General features: G+C 37.7%; 1 protein-coding gene and 1 non-coding gene across 2 annotated transcripts in view; one reads left to right on the top strand and one right to left on the bottom strand.

The window, feature by feature from the left end:
* Window positions 1-16371, top strand: part of LOC129050366 (putative GED domain-containing protein DNM1P46) — an 87275-nt gene that overhangs the window by 60558 nt on the left and 10346 nt on the right. The window lies entirely within an intron of this gene.
* On the bottom strand, window positions 15505-15636 carry LOC129050616 (U8 small nucleolar RNA). The gene has a single exon (XR_008514295.1). It is a non-coding gene; the product is annotated as a U8 small nucleolar RNA (small nucleolar RNA).

Raw genomic sequence — 16371 nt, 5'->3', positions numbered from 1 at the left:
AGAAAAGAGCAAAACAGTAATTAATCATTTTATTGCTGAATACAGAGACATTTGGCTAAAGGTCTCTTTTCTAATTATTAGTAGATCAGTGAGTTTCTATGTAAGTGCTAAATATCTGAACAATAACATATCTGTATGCATTAAGTTTAAAAGAAATTTTTACAATCCAAACTTTTTACAGTATTGTACTATTTGCATAAACACTAGTCTTAATGAGGTGTTCCTTTAGTATCCAGCAGAAAACTGAATTTGATAAATCACTATTAATAAATCACATTCAGTGTGATTTGAAAAGGTATTTCATACAGAAAAATTAGTTTTGATGACTTTTTTTCTAATTGAAATGAATGGTGAGTTGATGAGAACTGCACTCATTTAGTGATGTCTGCATGTTGTCTGGGATAATCAGTATGTACTTTAGTCAGCTTTTATTTTTTACCTTCTTAAAGTAAACCTATGTGTGGCCAGGCGTGGCGGCTCATGCCTGTAATCCCAGCACTTTGGGAAGCCGAGGTGGGCGATCACAATGTCAGGAGATCGAGACCATCCTGGCTAACACAGTGAAATCCCGTCTCTACTAAAAATACAAAAAACTTAGCTGGGTGTGGTGGCAAGCACCTGTAGTCCCAGCTACTTGGGAGGCTGAGGCAGGAGAATGGCATGAACCTGGGAGGCGGAGCTTGCAATGAGCCGAGATCGCGGCACTGCACTCCAGCCTGGGCAACAAAGCGAGATTCTGTCTCAAAATAAATAAATAAATAAATAAATAAATAAATAAATAAACCTATGTGGCACCCATGGAGGAAAACAAATCAGACTCAGAGAAGCACTACAGGGAAAAGGTCTGGGTTATCACAACTCTAACATACAGAGATAATTCTTAGAAATTTCAACACTTATTAAATTGCCCATTAAAATTTCTTAACGTACACAAATTAAAGAAGTTCTAGGCAATTGTAGAGTTAGCATCCCACCTCCGAATAAAAAGATTATAGTTTAAAAGTAATCATTTTGAAAAATATCTGTAGGATAATTGGAAAAGCCATCCTCCCACCTCAACCCCCCAAGTAGCTGGGACTACAGGCGTGCACCACCATGCTCAGCTAATTTTTTCAGCTTTTGTAGAGATTGGGGTCTTATTATGATGCCCAGGCTGGCCTTGAACTCCTGACAAACAATCCTCCCATCTCAGCCTCCCAAACTGCTGGGATTACAGGACTGAGCCATTGCACCTGCCTATCTCTTTTCAAAGACAAGCTCAAAATATTTTGAAACACTGAACCATTTTTTAATCTATGAAAGTAAAACGGCTACCAGATTTAATCAACTAAAATAAAAATGTATCAACATGCCAGTTATTTTTCCTAATATGACCAAAACAATTCCTATTACAACAAAAGAAAATGCACTACCTAAAAATCCTATATTTTTAAAATAGAAACTTTAAATAGCTTATGAATAGTCACTTTTTACCAAAATCCTAAATACAAGTACCACATGCCCTGTAGGCAACACCCTCACAGTACAGATACCTTCTCAAAATTCAGGTTTTCTCAGGTCACCACTCCAGGTGCCCCCAGTGACTTGACACTGTACCTCAGAAACAACCCATCTCCATGACAGCGTCTAAGGCACCACTGTTTACCAAACCTTCATGCACTGACAAATGTCCCACATCTGCACTGTTCAATCCAGTATCCACTAGACACATGACTATCAAGCCCATAAAATATGACAGATGCAAGTGAGGAACAAAATATTTATTTAAATTAATTTTTTTTTTTTTTTTGGAGACAGGATCATCCAAGCTAGAGAGCAGTGGCTCAGTCTCCACTAACTGCAATGCCTCCTGGGCTCAAGTAATCCTCCAAACTCAGCCTCCCAAGTAGCCGGGACTATAGGTGTGTGTCACACACCTGGCTAATTTTTGTATTTTTAGTAAAAACGGGGTTTTGCCATGTTGTCCAGGCTGGTTTTGAGCTCCTGAGCTCAACTGATCTGCCCACCTTGGCCTCCCAAAGTGCTGGGATTACAGGCATTAGCCACTGCATCTGGCCTTAACTTTTATTTTAAAAATTACCCCCACAGTTGAGGGTGAGGGAGACAGTACCCTGGGGCCTGGTAGGCACAACAAATAGGACGAATAACAATACATACCTCATGTTGTTAAAAGAAACAAAGGATACAATACATGTGCAGAAAGTACCATTGTGTCTGACAATACGTGCTGAATGAGTAAGCTATTAATTTTTCATTTAAATAGCCCCCATGAAGTGAATGGCTACCACATTAGAGCAGAACTAAAATTTTGTTGTTACTTTTTCATTCGTTGACTTGTTTATTATCTGTCTCCCCAGCAGCCCAGAAGATCCATGAAGGCAGGGCTGTATCCCGATCACCACTGTGACACCTAGACAGTGCTTGGAGCACACTCGGGCATCTGAAAATGTATGTTGAACAAACGTATCAACATCAAAAGCAAAATAAACATATTAGTAGGAAAGGAGTGCATAAAAGTATGGCTGTACAAGGCAAACAAAATGCAAACAGGATTGCCAATGTAAATCTCAGTAGAATTCAAGGCTAAACTCTTCAGAAAAAGATTCCCTTTAAACTAAAAACTGTATGACCTACAGAAGATCTAAGGTGCGAATCTTTATACACCAAATAACAAAGCATGCAATGTAAACCCATAGCAGTGGTAAACTTCAATTTTCTTCTCCTCCAAGCACAGAGAGAAGGCAATAATGAATATATTAATCAATACATTCACACATTCAGGTATCCTAAATAAAAACTAATGAAGTCAAAGTAACAGACGTATCAAACTCTACACCCTACAAACAGTGACCACCCTTATTCAGTGGGAGGCTGCATAGGATGGTGTCTAACACTCTAGAATTCAAAGTCTTGGACCTAGCTCTGGCCCACCATTGGAGGTGAGGGAGACAGTACCCTGGGATAATTACTCATCTTTCATGGGCCTGGTAGGCACAACAAGTAGGACCAATAATAATATGTACCTCATGTTGTTCTAAGAATCAGGAGATAATCCACATGCAGAAATTACCATTGGGTCATGACAACTGGTGCTGACTGAGCAAGCTACTATTACTACATTATTATAGATAGTTGACTACATTCATGGCATACATTAAAAATGATTTTATATTAGACCACAAAGATAAATTTTTAGAATTCCCTAGGGCAGAAATTATAAAGGACTCATTTTGATGTAGTAAAAGGAGAAAAGTAAAAATAGCAAATATAACCCAAAAAGCCTAAACACTTGTGGAATTAAAAGCACTTCTGCCGGGCATGGTGGCTCATGCCTGTAATCCCAGCACTTTGGGAGACTGAGGCGGGTGGATCACTTGAGGTCAGAAGTCCAAAACCAGCCTGGCCAACATGGTGAAACGCCATCTCTACTAAAAACTACAAAAATTAGCTGGGTGTAATGGTGGGTGCCTGTAATCCCAGCTACTCGGGAGGCTGAGGCAGGAGAATTGTTGAACCCAGGAGGCGGAGGTTGCAGTGAGCTGAGATCATGCCACTGCACTCCAGCCTGGGCAACAGAGCAAGACTCCCTCTCATAAATAAATAAATAAATAAATAAATAAGTAAATAAAGCACTTCTATATACCTTATACCTCATATTAAAAAGTGAAAACTTTGGCCAGGTACAGTGGCTCACACCTGTAATCCCCAGCACTTTAGGAGGACAAGATGGAATGATCACTAAGGCCAGGAGTTCAAGACCAGCCTGGCCAACAAAGTGAGACTCTGTCTCTCCAAAAAAAAAAAAAAAAAAAAAAAAAAAAAAAAAAAAAATTGTAATTTAGCCAGGCATGATGGCATGTACCTGTAGTCCCATTCCAGCCTGGGGCACACAGTGAGACCCTATTTTTTTTAGAGTAAGTCTCTAAAAATAATAACAATAAAATAAATAAATGAAAGAAAAGAAAAAATAAAAGGGAAAGGGAAAGAAAGCAAGCATCTGTAAATCACAATCATGTAAGTAACACAGATCCAAACTTATGAGACATTCTCTCTCTTTAATGGTTGCAGACTAAACACTCGACACTCACTTTTCCGAACCCTCTAGAGTCTCTAAAATACAAGCTCTTTTTATTAAAGGAAAATTGGAAACAAAAAGGAGGGCTAAAAGTGGACTAGAAAGTTTGAGAAAATCTCAGATGCAGACATGCAAAAATAAAATTAAGACTGACAGAGAATCAACAAAGGAATCCCCTGTCTAAGAACCACAGGTAGACAGACGTTCCCAAGGAAGCCTCAGGGACTTGGAATAAACTAAGACAAGAAGAAAGAATGAGCCACAAGACAATCATCAGATTAAACAACTGCACAAGGAAAAATTGTGTCCTTGTACAAGGAACAGTTGAGCCAATCAGACCGTGTCTCTTTTCCATCTCCCTTCCCTGGTACATGGAATAAACCCTGCAGCCCTGGCCTCCTGGGTAAATGCGGAAAATTGTTCCTACAGTGAGCAATCCACCTTGCTCACTGGATGGATGGATGCAGGAAGCAGCGACTGTGGTCCTCCACATACTGAAGCGGGGAAGGGGTTAAATGAGGAAAGCCAGCTCCACTGCAAAGAAAAACCCACCCTGGCAATTGCAGAGGCCTCCAGCCTGCCTATCTGATCTTCAGCCAGCTGGAACCCCAAATTAAACTCTACCAGTCAACAGGCCTCACCTACCCACATACCGGCCCTTTCTTTACAGGAGAGGCTATTGGAGAAAGAGACTTAGGCAAGAATAAAGCAAACTCGTATTGCCAACTTCTATACCAATCAATTTCATCATTTATTCATAATATAAACGAAGAACCAGAGATCACCAGGCATTTGAGAAATAAACAGCGTTAAAAAGCAGGACCATGATGAAAAAGAAGTGACCTATAAGTTCAAGAGAGAAGAATACAATGTTTATAATCCAAATTTTGTTCCCTTTTTATCAAAGTCCAGGTTCCAGGCTTATATTATATAATCCTAACGTTTAGCCTTAAACGTTAATAACAATATTTAATTCTAAATTCTGCTCCAAGAAGAGAATTTTTATAATCCTAATATTTATCCTCAAATTCAAAAGTACACGCCAAATATAGGCAGCTAGGAAAAAGGACCAATCAGAGAAAAAGAACATGAACAAAAACTTTCAAATATGATTGTTCAAATTAAAAAATTAACTGGAAATCCTAAATAATAAAATGAGTGGGGATAAATACCAAGCTTGAGAGCTCAAAGATAAAGTCAAGGGAGAGCAATAAAAGAAGAAAGTTTGCATGGATACAAACAGGGAACAATCGACACTGGGGCCTATTTAGGGTGGACGGTGGGAGGAAGGAGAGCATCAGAAAAAATAACGATTGCTCCTTACTAAGCTTAGTGCCTGGGTGATCAAATAATCCGTACAACAAACCCCCATAACATGAGTTTACCTATATAGCAAACCTGCATATGTACCCCTGAACCTAAAATAAAAGTTTAACAAAGAGAGTTTGGCAGTTCTTCAAACAGCTGAACACAGAGTTACCATTTTATCTAGCAATCTCACTACTGCAGGAGAAATAAAATTGTATATGTTCACACAAAACCTTGTGGACAAATGTTCAGAGCGCCATTATTCATAATAGCCAAATGTGGAAACAACCCCAAATGTCCATCAAGACCACATAAGCAAAATGTGGAACAGCCATACAAAGATTATTCAGGTAGAAAAAGAATGAAGTACTCACACATTCCACAATATGGAGGAACCTTGAAAACATTATGCTAAGTGACAGAAGCTAGACACAAAAGGCCACATACTGTATGATTCCATTTATATGAAATATGAAGAATAGGCAAATCAGCCAACAGGAAGCAGATTAGTTGTTGCCAGGGGTTGGAGAAGAATGGGTACTGGGTTTCACTGGGTGAGAAAACTGTTCTGAATTTAGATAGTGGCAATGGTTGAACAACTTTCAGTATACTGACACCTACTGAACTGCACACATTAAAATGGTGAATTTTATGGTATGTGAATTATATCTCAATAAACAAGAGAAAGTGAGAAAGCAAAAGAAAATTTGAAAAAAGAGTCAAGAGACACAAACCCGCACACCCATCCTGTAGGGGTTTCAGGAACAGAAAAAGGATGAAATAAGAGAGGAAGAAATCTAAGAAGTAATATAAAAGCTAAAGGAGGAGTGAAGAGGATAGGCATTGTGGCTTACACCTATAATCTCAGCACTTTGGGAGGCCAAGGCAAGTGGATCACTTGAGGTCAGGGGTTCGAGACCAGCCTGGCCAACATGGTGAAAACCAATCTCTACTGAAAACACAAAAATTAACTGGGCATGGTGGCACAAACCTGTAATCCCAGCTACTCAGGAGGCTGAGGCAGGAGAATCACTTGAACCTGGGAGGTGGAGGTTGCAGTGAGCCAAGATTACCTCACTGCACTCCAGCCTGGGTGACAGAGCAATACTCTATCTCAATATAAATGGAAAGAAAAGAAGGGAAGGAAGGGATGGGAGAGGGGAAGGAAGGCATGGGAGAAGGGAAGGAAGGGGAAGAAGGGGAGAGAGGAAGGGAGAGAGGGAGGGAGGCAGGAAGGCAGGCAGGCAGAAGCAAATTAGTAAAAAGAGATGGCAGGAAGGCAGGCTGAAGCAAATTAGTAAAAGAGATTCCTAGAGACAATCTAGTAAAATCTACAGGTCTGGAATAAAAAGAAATGCTAACTCAAACAAGACACACAAAAGCGGGGGAAAAAAAGGTAAGGTTGACCCCCAAGTCCTACAGAGCTACAGTTAGTACAGGGAAGAGAGCTCAAACACCAAAGCATGGCAAAGAGGTAAGCCACTGAGAGGTCTTCTTCAAAAGAAAGCAAAACAAAAAATCTACCAGCCGGGCATGGTGGCTCAGGCCTATAATCCCAGCACTTTGGGAGGCCGAAGTGGGTGGATCACCTGAGGTCAGGAGTTCAAGACCATCTGGTCAACACGGTGAAACCCCGTCTCTACAAAAATACAAAAATTGCCAGGCATGATGGCAGGTGCCTGTAATCCCAGCTACTCGGCAGGCAGACACAGAAGAATCGCTTGAACCTAGGAAGCAGAGATTGCCGTGAGCTGAGATTGCGCCACTGCACTCCAGCCTTGGCGACAGAGCGAGACTCCGTCTCAAACAACAAAAAAACCCTATCCAATGATAAAATATAATCAACGAAGAGGAGAACTACAGCAAAGAAACAGGAAAACTGTGTTTTTATTAAAAAATTAATGATGGATGAGCATTTACTTTACCTTATTCAAGTATAAAACTCTTATTTAAAAAATAGAAAAATTCTTCCTAAATTCATATCTCAAAAAGGCACTTGCCACAGTAAAAAGCAACCAGTGTAATGAGAGAATATATTTGCAATCACTTATCTGACACGGGGTTAATATCTAGAATATATAAAAAATACCTACAACTCAACAACATAAAACTCAATATAAAAATTGGCAAATGACTTGATTAGACCTTTCTCCAAATAGCCAACAATCAAACAAAAAGATGTTCAACATCACTAGTCACAAAATACAAATCAAAACCATGAGATACTACTTCACACCCATAGGGATAGCTGTCAGCAAAAAACAAAAACAGAAAACACTAATGTTCATAGCAGCATTGTTCACAATAGCCAAAAGATATAAACAAGCCAGTGCCCAACAACAGATGAAAAAATAAACAAACTGTGGTATATACATACAAAGGGATATGATTCAGCCTTAAAAAGGAATGAAATGCTGACACGTTAGTTGCAACATGGATGAAACTTGTAAATGAATGCAGCCCAATTGTCCTATAGAACTGATGCTTACAGTCTTTTAAAATAAAGATAGAAATTGAGCCTCCCAGTCTTAAAACTTGAGAAAGTTACATTTGTCTTATCTGAATTCCTTTGTTGGGAAACCAACCATCAGGCCTCCCAGATAGTTATCAAGGAACTGAAACTTACCAGATCACCACATCTGGACCATAAGACACCAGACCACCTCACTCATCACAATTGCCTAACCAACTACCTGCTTCCTGTCGACCAACTTCTCTTCCCCACCCTTCCCTAACTCCTGTTTTCCCATACATGGTTACATTTCTTCCCTGCTAAATAAACCTCTGGTTTTAGTCAGTTGAGGTGACAAATTTGAGATTGATCTCCCATCTCCTTAGCTGCAGCACCCAGTTGAAGCCTTCTTCCCTAGCAACACTCATCGTCTCCGTGATTGGCTTTCTGTGCTGTGAGCAACAGGACCTAGACCAAACTCCTTGATGTTTTGGTAGCAATATGAGGTACTCACCATAAGCAAATTCACCAAGATAGAATAAGTAGAGTACAGGTCACCAGGACTGGGGAAGGGAAAGGGAAAGTTACCGTTTAATGGGTAAAGAGCTTCTGTTTAAGATGGTGAAAAAGTTCTGGAAATGAATAGTGGTGATGGTTATACAACAATGGGAATGAACTAAATGCCACTGTACACATAAAAATGGCTAAAATGGAACATTTTAAATTATGCATAATTTACAATTAACACATTTTAAAAATTACAGTATTACACTATTACTATATATGAATTATACCTCACAAAGTTGATTGGCAAGGATAGAAGGATATACAATTTGATAAATACTCAATGTTGGAAGTTCTAACAAAAGGCATTTTAAACACATTGACTGGGATTATATATTGACACAATTTATTTGAGCACTTCAGCAATTTTTCAGAAGTCACAATGATATTTACTGCCTTCTACCCATTTGTTCTAATTTGTTCTAATTCTATGAATCTTCCCTAAAGGGAAAAAGAAAAAGCGGGCACAAAGATTTAATCTCAAAAATGTTCATCGCAATGTTGTTTCCAACATTATAATACTATCCAAAATTAGTAAGCAAAATGATCAGATATTCACAACATATAAAAAGTTTACCTTAATTATTATGTATTTTATTTTTAAATGTTAATAACATTAAAAATACATAATATATGTGTTATGGGGGAAAACAAACATAAAATTATATCATGTGATTCTAATTTTTATAGGAAAAACAAAACTAAGAAATAAATATACCTACTTCAATAATAATTATCTCCCAGACTAAGTTAAGGACCCTTTATCATATGCTATGAAGGTAATATAACCTGAGATCAGAGAAAACCTCACTAGAAGTGGCTTTGAATGAAGGAGAATAAAAGAAGATTCCTACCAGAGAAATTGTCTACCTCAGTATCATTTTATTCAAATTAAAACAGTTTTACAATCAAACTTCATTAAAAGCAGAGGAAAAATAGTATGTGTGAATTTTGGTATCCAAGGGGATACTAGAACCAGTCTCCGGGCTGATACAGAGGGATAACTGTACTTGGAAATGATTTGGGATATCTGTTTGAAAATGTTAGCAGGGGGCACCCCATTCAAAGATATAACACGTTTTAAATAAAAGTGTTTAAATAAATATTTCATTGATTCATTTTTAATGAGCATACCATCAGCCTTCTCAAAGTATTAAATGCTCAAAGTATTAAATCCTACTTTCTATTACCAGATTTTACTTTGGGACAGTAACATTACAAGATGTATAATAAGAATTACCCTTATTATTAAGCATTTTCTAAACTCCTATTGTTTCACCCATATTTTACCAGCATAGAAGAATAATTATTATACTACTGCCACAATTCACAAAATCCTTTCACCTCCGATTTTTCATGTGCTTGTCCTAACAATCATGAGATAAGCAAGCTTCATGATAATAACTGCAACTTCTACAACCCCAACCCCACTGTAAATGAAATACCCACTAAGAATCAGGCACTATATAAAGTATCTCATATATTTACCTCATTCAAAGTGGAATAATTACCAAAAATCTATGAAGTGGTTATCTCATCCCCATCCCAATTTTATAGATGAGGAAACTGCGGCTCAGCAATTAAAGTAATTGGCCCAGAAAGCAGATCTTTGATCCACACCCAGGTCTGTCTGAATCCTAAACCTATGCCATTTCCTTGTTCCACCCACCCTCCCCAGGAAACAGAGAATGAGAAAAAGATAATCATTTGTCCGAGTCTTATAGGCAACCGGAACCCAGAGCCTTCTAACACTTGATCTATGGTGCTTTCTACCTGGTATGTCACTTCTATAAAAAGCAAGGACACTTCCTTCCATTGGGAGTTTATAAATCATAATCTCATTAGATTATAAATAACATCATAGGGAAGCTACATGCTACATGAGGGACAGATAAGCATGGCCAAGGGAAATTTTGAGGAAGTATAACTAAATTAATACACAGGGATCAGGGTTGAAGTATTTTATAACCAATACTCAAAACAGTTAACAGCCTGGCGCAGTGGCTCACACCTGTAATCCTAACACTTTGGGAGTCAGAGATGGGAGAATCACTTGAGCCCAGGAGTTCAAAACCAACTTGGGCAACATAGTGAGAGACCTTGTCTCTATGAAAATAAAAAAACAAGAACACTTAATAAAGTTTCCAGGAGTAGCTTAGATAATCCCAGCATTGTATATTAGGAGAAGGGCTATTTTTAAATATTCTAGAATTTATAATTGGAATGCCCATAAAAATTGCCTATGAGTAGAGTCATCATTATGTCAGAAAAATTTATGATAATTATTTGGGACTCTGCTTTTGATAAGTATGTATGCTGTAACTACTTAATAAAGTCATGAAAAAAAATTTTAAAATATAAATGTTACTTACATATCGCAGTTTAGAGCTATCTGCGAATGCTGGATTAGCAATTGGAACTAGAATAAAAAATGTAAGTGTAAAAAAAGAAAAAATTAAAATATTTAAGTCACGAAACACAGAAAGTGACAACAAAGTTAACAGCTCAGATCTTCATAAAAAGGAAATTTATACTGTACACCAAAAGTGATATTTACGAAATTACAAAGGCACTTGTATATGAATAAGATTAAAATAAAAACGAAGAACAGTACTTTTAGTTTCTCCTAACACTTTATATTCTCTAAATGACTGCCCTTACCTGATAGACACACACCAACTATAGAAAAAAGTAAACTTAATAATATCCTGGAAGCAAATGAACTTAAATTCTTTCAAGCCAATTCCCAAATGAGGGCCCACTACAGAAAACACCTCTGAACCACCATAATTCCTTTCTGAGGATGACTCCAAACACTCTGCCAACCGATGCTAAACATGAGCCAAAAGAAACAAAAAACAAAAAAAAACTCTGACAAATTCCCATGAGCTTACCAATGGACCAAGATAGTCCAAAAAGTAATATTCCCAGAGGATAGGAAAAAAATTTCTTAGAGGATTGATGTCTTCCTTCAAGGTCACAGCAGAAACCTTGCAGGTTACCAGATGACCCAGTAAAGGAACCAACACCCACAACCCATTCCACATGGGCAGTTCATTCCAGTCACTGATGAGAAGGGAAAAGGTCTTATGATATCACGTGTTTTTTTTTTTTTTTTTGAGATGGAGCTTTGCTCTTTTTGCCCAGGCTGGAGTGCAATGGCGCGATCTCAGCTCACTGCAACCTCTGGCTCCCAGGTTCAAGTGTTTCTCCTGCCTCAGCCTCCCCAGTAGCTGGGATTAGAGGAGTGCACCACCATGCCAGGCTAATTTTGTATTTTTCGTAGAGACGGGGTTTCACCATGTTGGCCAGGCTGGTTTCAAACTGCTGACCTCAGGTGATCCACCCACCTCAGCCTCCCAAAGTGCTGGGATTACAGGCATGAGCCACTGCACCTGGCCCAATTTCATATATATATATATATATATTTTTTTTTTTTTTTTAAGACGGAGTCTCGCTGTCGCCCAGGCTGGAGTGCAGTGGCACAATCTTGGCTCACTGCAGGCTCAGCCCCCCACCGGGGTTCACGCCATTTTCCTGCCTCAGCCTATATATTTTTTTAAAATCTTACAAGTTAACATAAAATGGAAATCTGAGTATTACAAGCAACAACAACAACAACAACAGAAAGTTCAAAATCACCATCTACTCTCATCTACTGTAAGACCTAAGGATTAAGCAGAGGATAATTTCCATAAACCTAAAATCATGATAAATCAGTTTTTTCATGGTAGTTAAATCAAATTGCTATTTTAGCACTTGTTTGAGCCTCTAAAAAACATAAATTTAAATGCATAAGTCACATCACAGAGGCCTACCAGTGGGGAATGGAGAAGCCTGGTGGCCACCTCCTGGTGACCAGCCACCACGCACAAACAGCAAAGGAGATTAAGCTTGGCTCAGGAGGTCCTCGAGCTCTTCGCAATGGAGTCGATCTGTGAGCACACTTGTTGCAAAAAAGTCATTCCAATCTTGGTCTTTCAGAAATTATAACTTATCCACCGCCAAGGAAAGAAAATAACAGAAGTATGAATGATGAGAAAGACAACTACTGGAAACACTACATGAGAAATAAACACAGAATTATGACAGCTAAGATGAGGACAAAGAAAACACGACACTGTCAAAACCAAAAATACTCCAAAGATGACACTACTTCTATTTGTCCTTCTATATTTCCCATCTCTTTATCTATCCATGGAAACTTTTTAACCACTTCAATGGAAAACTATGCTTTCAAACCAAGCAGATGTCTAAAGCAGAATTGTCCCACAACCTAGACTATAACAAAATGTAAAGTTGAATACAACTGGAGTAAAAGACAAAAGAGCCTTTGTATAAATAAATCAACCCGCAAATATTGCAAAAAGCACAAATCCCACAGTTATTAAAAAGTTCCAATAAAATTACTGTAAAAAATGATGAGGAAAACATGATAGCTAAAATCACCTGAAATGCCTACCTCCAAATCCATATACAAAAAAAGGGCAAAATCTAGGAAATGTGATACCCCCTAAAATTAACATATTTTTGGCTGATCTCAATCTTTAGACAAAACATATTATAAATATAATTTCCCAAATAACTCAAAGAAGAAAAAGGAAATAGTATTTCCCGGTAATAATTCTCTAGGTTTGCATAAATAGACCTACTTGGCAATGAAAGCACTATTATTAATATTTGGCTTCACTTTGGTCTTTAAACGTCCTTCTCCACAGGTTTTTCTGGTTGTTTTTATCGGTAATTAAGTTGACTGATATAAACCCTTAGCTGGTTTATTGAAACCTAAATATATTTTAAATTTACTTCAAATCATAGATTCTACTCTAGCCACAATGAATAATTTTCCCCAAATTGAGTTCAACAGCTTAAAATATAATTTGTTAAACAAACAAACAAAAAAAAAGTTTAAGGTATGTAAAAATTTCTGACTTTCACCCTAAATAAGATTTTCATTAGCTCAACAGAAATGTAATAATTATCCCTTAAGTATCTCCACTACCACACCATCTCCACAGTCATGAAACACCTAGTCCCATTCTCAAATGTTCTGGTCCCACCAATAGAATCCCAATCCTTCCTTGTTGTCCCCAACCCTGTGCACCTACACCTGCCATAAATGGTGGAAATTCAACCAGCTCTATGAAGGGAAGGGAGGAGACCCTCCCCCAACCCACTCTACAGGAAAACTTGCCCAGATCTATAGGAACCTCCCCACACACAAGAGGACAGGACAGCCCAGACTCAGCTGAGAAATGTCCACAGCTGGCACAAATGAATTACAGATTATTTACAATTCACATTAACACTGCTCCAAGAATATAACCAACTGTCAAGACAAAAAAAATTTAGTTATTCACATACAAATATTCCATTTCTGAATAAATTTCACATTTGTATCTGTATACAAAGAGTCTACATGTTCGATAACTCCTTTATGATCTTACCTGAAAATGCTGGTAGATGCAATATTTTTGGATCAAATTTAACTGATGGCGGTTTTTTCATTACCTGTGGTTAAAAAAAAAAAACTTTTGAGACAATTTTTAAGATGGATATCTGTCTCCTTATATGTCCCTTATATCAAATAATAAATCAATGAGGACAAAAAAAGAATGTGTAAAATTTGTTACCAAAAAGAATAAGAACGATGCCTTTTCAGATTAAAACATACATATATAGATAATAATTTATTTTCTAAAATAATTTCAATTGATATCTGTAATAAAATACAGCCTCAAAGAAAAAATTCACCCCTATCTTGGCTTACTCTTTAGATAATTTACCTCTAATTAGAAATTCAGTCATTCAACAAATATCTATTGGGTACCTGCCAAGGTAAGGCTCTATGTCAAGGGTTAAGGGGGATACAAAAATATAAAACACACAATCCTATTTTCAGAGAGCTGACATTCTGGTTGGGAAGATGAGACAAACATTTGATAAACAACAAAATATTTCACAATTGAAAAGAGGTAGGACATAACTACAGACAAAACCCTGGACAGAAAGAATTTTTTTGTAAATAGTAGTTTAGAGAATACAGCAAGCACTTTACTTGATATAGTTGAGACCGGGTTTACAGAAGAGGTAGGGGGTGGGTTGAGGTCTTGAAGAATGGTTAGAACTTTATGGTTATATCAGAGAAGACACCATTCAAGGAAGCCATAATAGCATGAACTGGAAAGTGCACAATTTATTTGAGAAATGTGAAGAAACCATGTAGTTGGATCCATGAGCTTAGGATGGCCAGATACTGCATCTTGAGACTTTTAGTTAAAAATTCAACCATCATTTCTATACCTAACTCCTGCAAAATTTCTATATGTAGTATTTTTAAAACCTTTACCAATTAAGTAACCAGCATTACCGTATTTACGGTAGTATTCTTACTAAAATGCATATTCTCATTCTAATCTCATAATCCAAATTAATAATCTCATTCTAATCATGAGAAACCCTTAGATAAGCCTAAATTAAGGGACATTCTTCAAAACACTGAACCAGTTACTCTTCAAAGTGTCAAGGACTTGAGTCATACGTTTTATAACCTGTATTACAAAAACATACAAAGGCCAGGTGCGGTGGCTCACATCTGTAATCCCAGAACTTTGGGAGGCCTAGGCAGGTGAATCATGAGGTCAGGAGTTCAAGACCAGCATGGCCAACATGGTAAAATCCCATCTCTACTAAAACTACAAAACTTAGCCATGCGCAGTGGCAGGCACCTGTAATCCTAGCTACTCAGGAGGCTGAGGCAGGAGAATAGCTTGAACCCGGTCGGCAGAGGTTGCAGGGAGCTGAGATCACACCACGACACTCCAGCCTGGGTGACAGAGTGAGACTTCATCTCAAAAAAAAAAAAAAAAAAAAGACAAACTGTCAAGGTCATGAAAGGCAAGAAAAGTCTGAGAAATTCTGACAAAACCATGAAAGACTACGGCAGACTATACGAGACTAGGGAGGCATAACAACTAACTGTAATGTGGGATCCTGAACAACAAAAAAAAAAGGACATTAGAGGCAACTGGTAGAATTCAAATAAATTTGGTAGTTTAGTTAACAGCACTATACTCATGTTTTATTTTTCCTTTTTCAGAAAGAATTCAAAAGGAGCAATCAGGGTATTGCATGACATCATTATACAGAGATATGAATCAAGTATGATGCAACTCCAACTACCACATTCTACTGCCCTCCAAAAGGAGGAACAGGTAAGGATTATCCTGCCTGACTAGCACTATACCAATGCTAATTCCCAGGTGTTGTTAACTATACTATAGACCTATAAGATGTGAACATTAAGAGCAGCTGGGCAAAACGTATACAGGAACTCTCAACTATTTTTTAACCTTCTCTCTAAGACTAAAAGTAGTTTAAAATTAAAAGTTAAACACAAAAATGTCCACTGACTAAGGCTTCCCATAAACTATCAAATATGGTTATAAGAGGAAAAAAAGAAACAAAGAATATCGTCTAAGGCAAGCTTGTGCAACCCACAGCCCATGGGCTTCATGCGGCCCAAGGCGGCTTTGAATGTGGCCCAACACAAATTCCTAAACTTTCTTAAAACATTGTAAGATGTTTTTTGCAATTTTGTTTGTTTGTGTTTTAGTTTATCAGCTATCGTTAGTGTATTTTATGTGTGACCCAAGACAATTCTTCTTCCAGTGCCGCCCAGGAAAGCCAAAAGACTGGACACCCCTGGGAAAGATATCACAAATTGTTCTAGAAAACCCACTTTGAAAATGCACCAATGCACATCAAACTTAGCATAATAAAGTTACTCTGCCACACATATGAACTCACAAAAAGGATTAGCTCCATTATGAAAAATAGCTAAATAATCTATATAAAATGCTGTCTGTCTAGAAAATAAACATGAATCCAAGAACCCTTTGGTATAAACCACAGTATTGTTCCCAATGAGATACGAAAAGACAGTCATGAATTAATACAGAAAAAGAGATTT

Source organism: Pongo abelii, chromosome 16 (genome assembly GCF_028885655.2).
Source record: "Pongo abelii isolate AG06213 chromosome 16, NHGRI_mPonAbe1-v2.0_pri, whole genome shotgun sequence".
NCBI classification, from domain to species: domain Eukaryota; kingdom Metazoa; phylum Chordata; class Mammalia; order Primates; family Hominidae; genus Pongo; species Pongo abelii.
The sequence above is the reverse complement of the archived record's forward strand: the minus strand, read 5'-3'. Positions and strand labels throughout refer to the sequence as shown.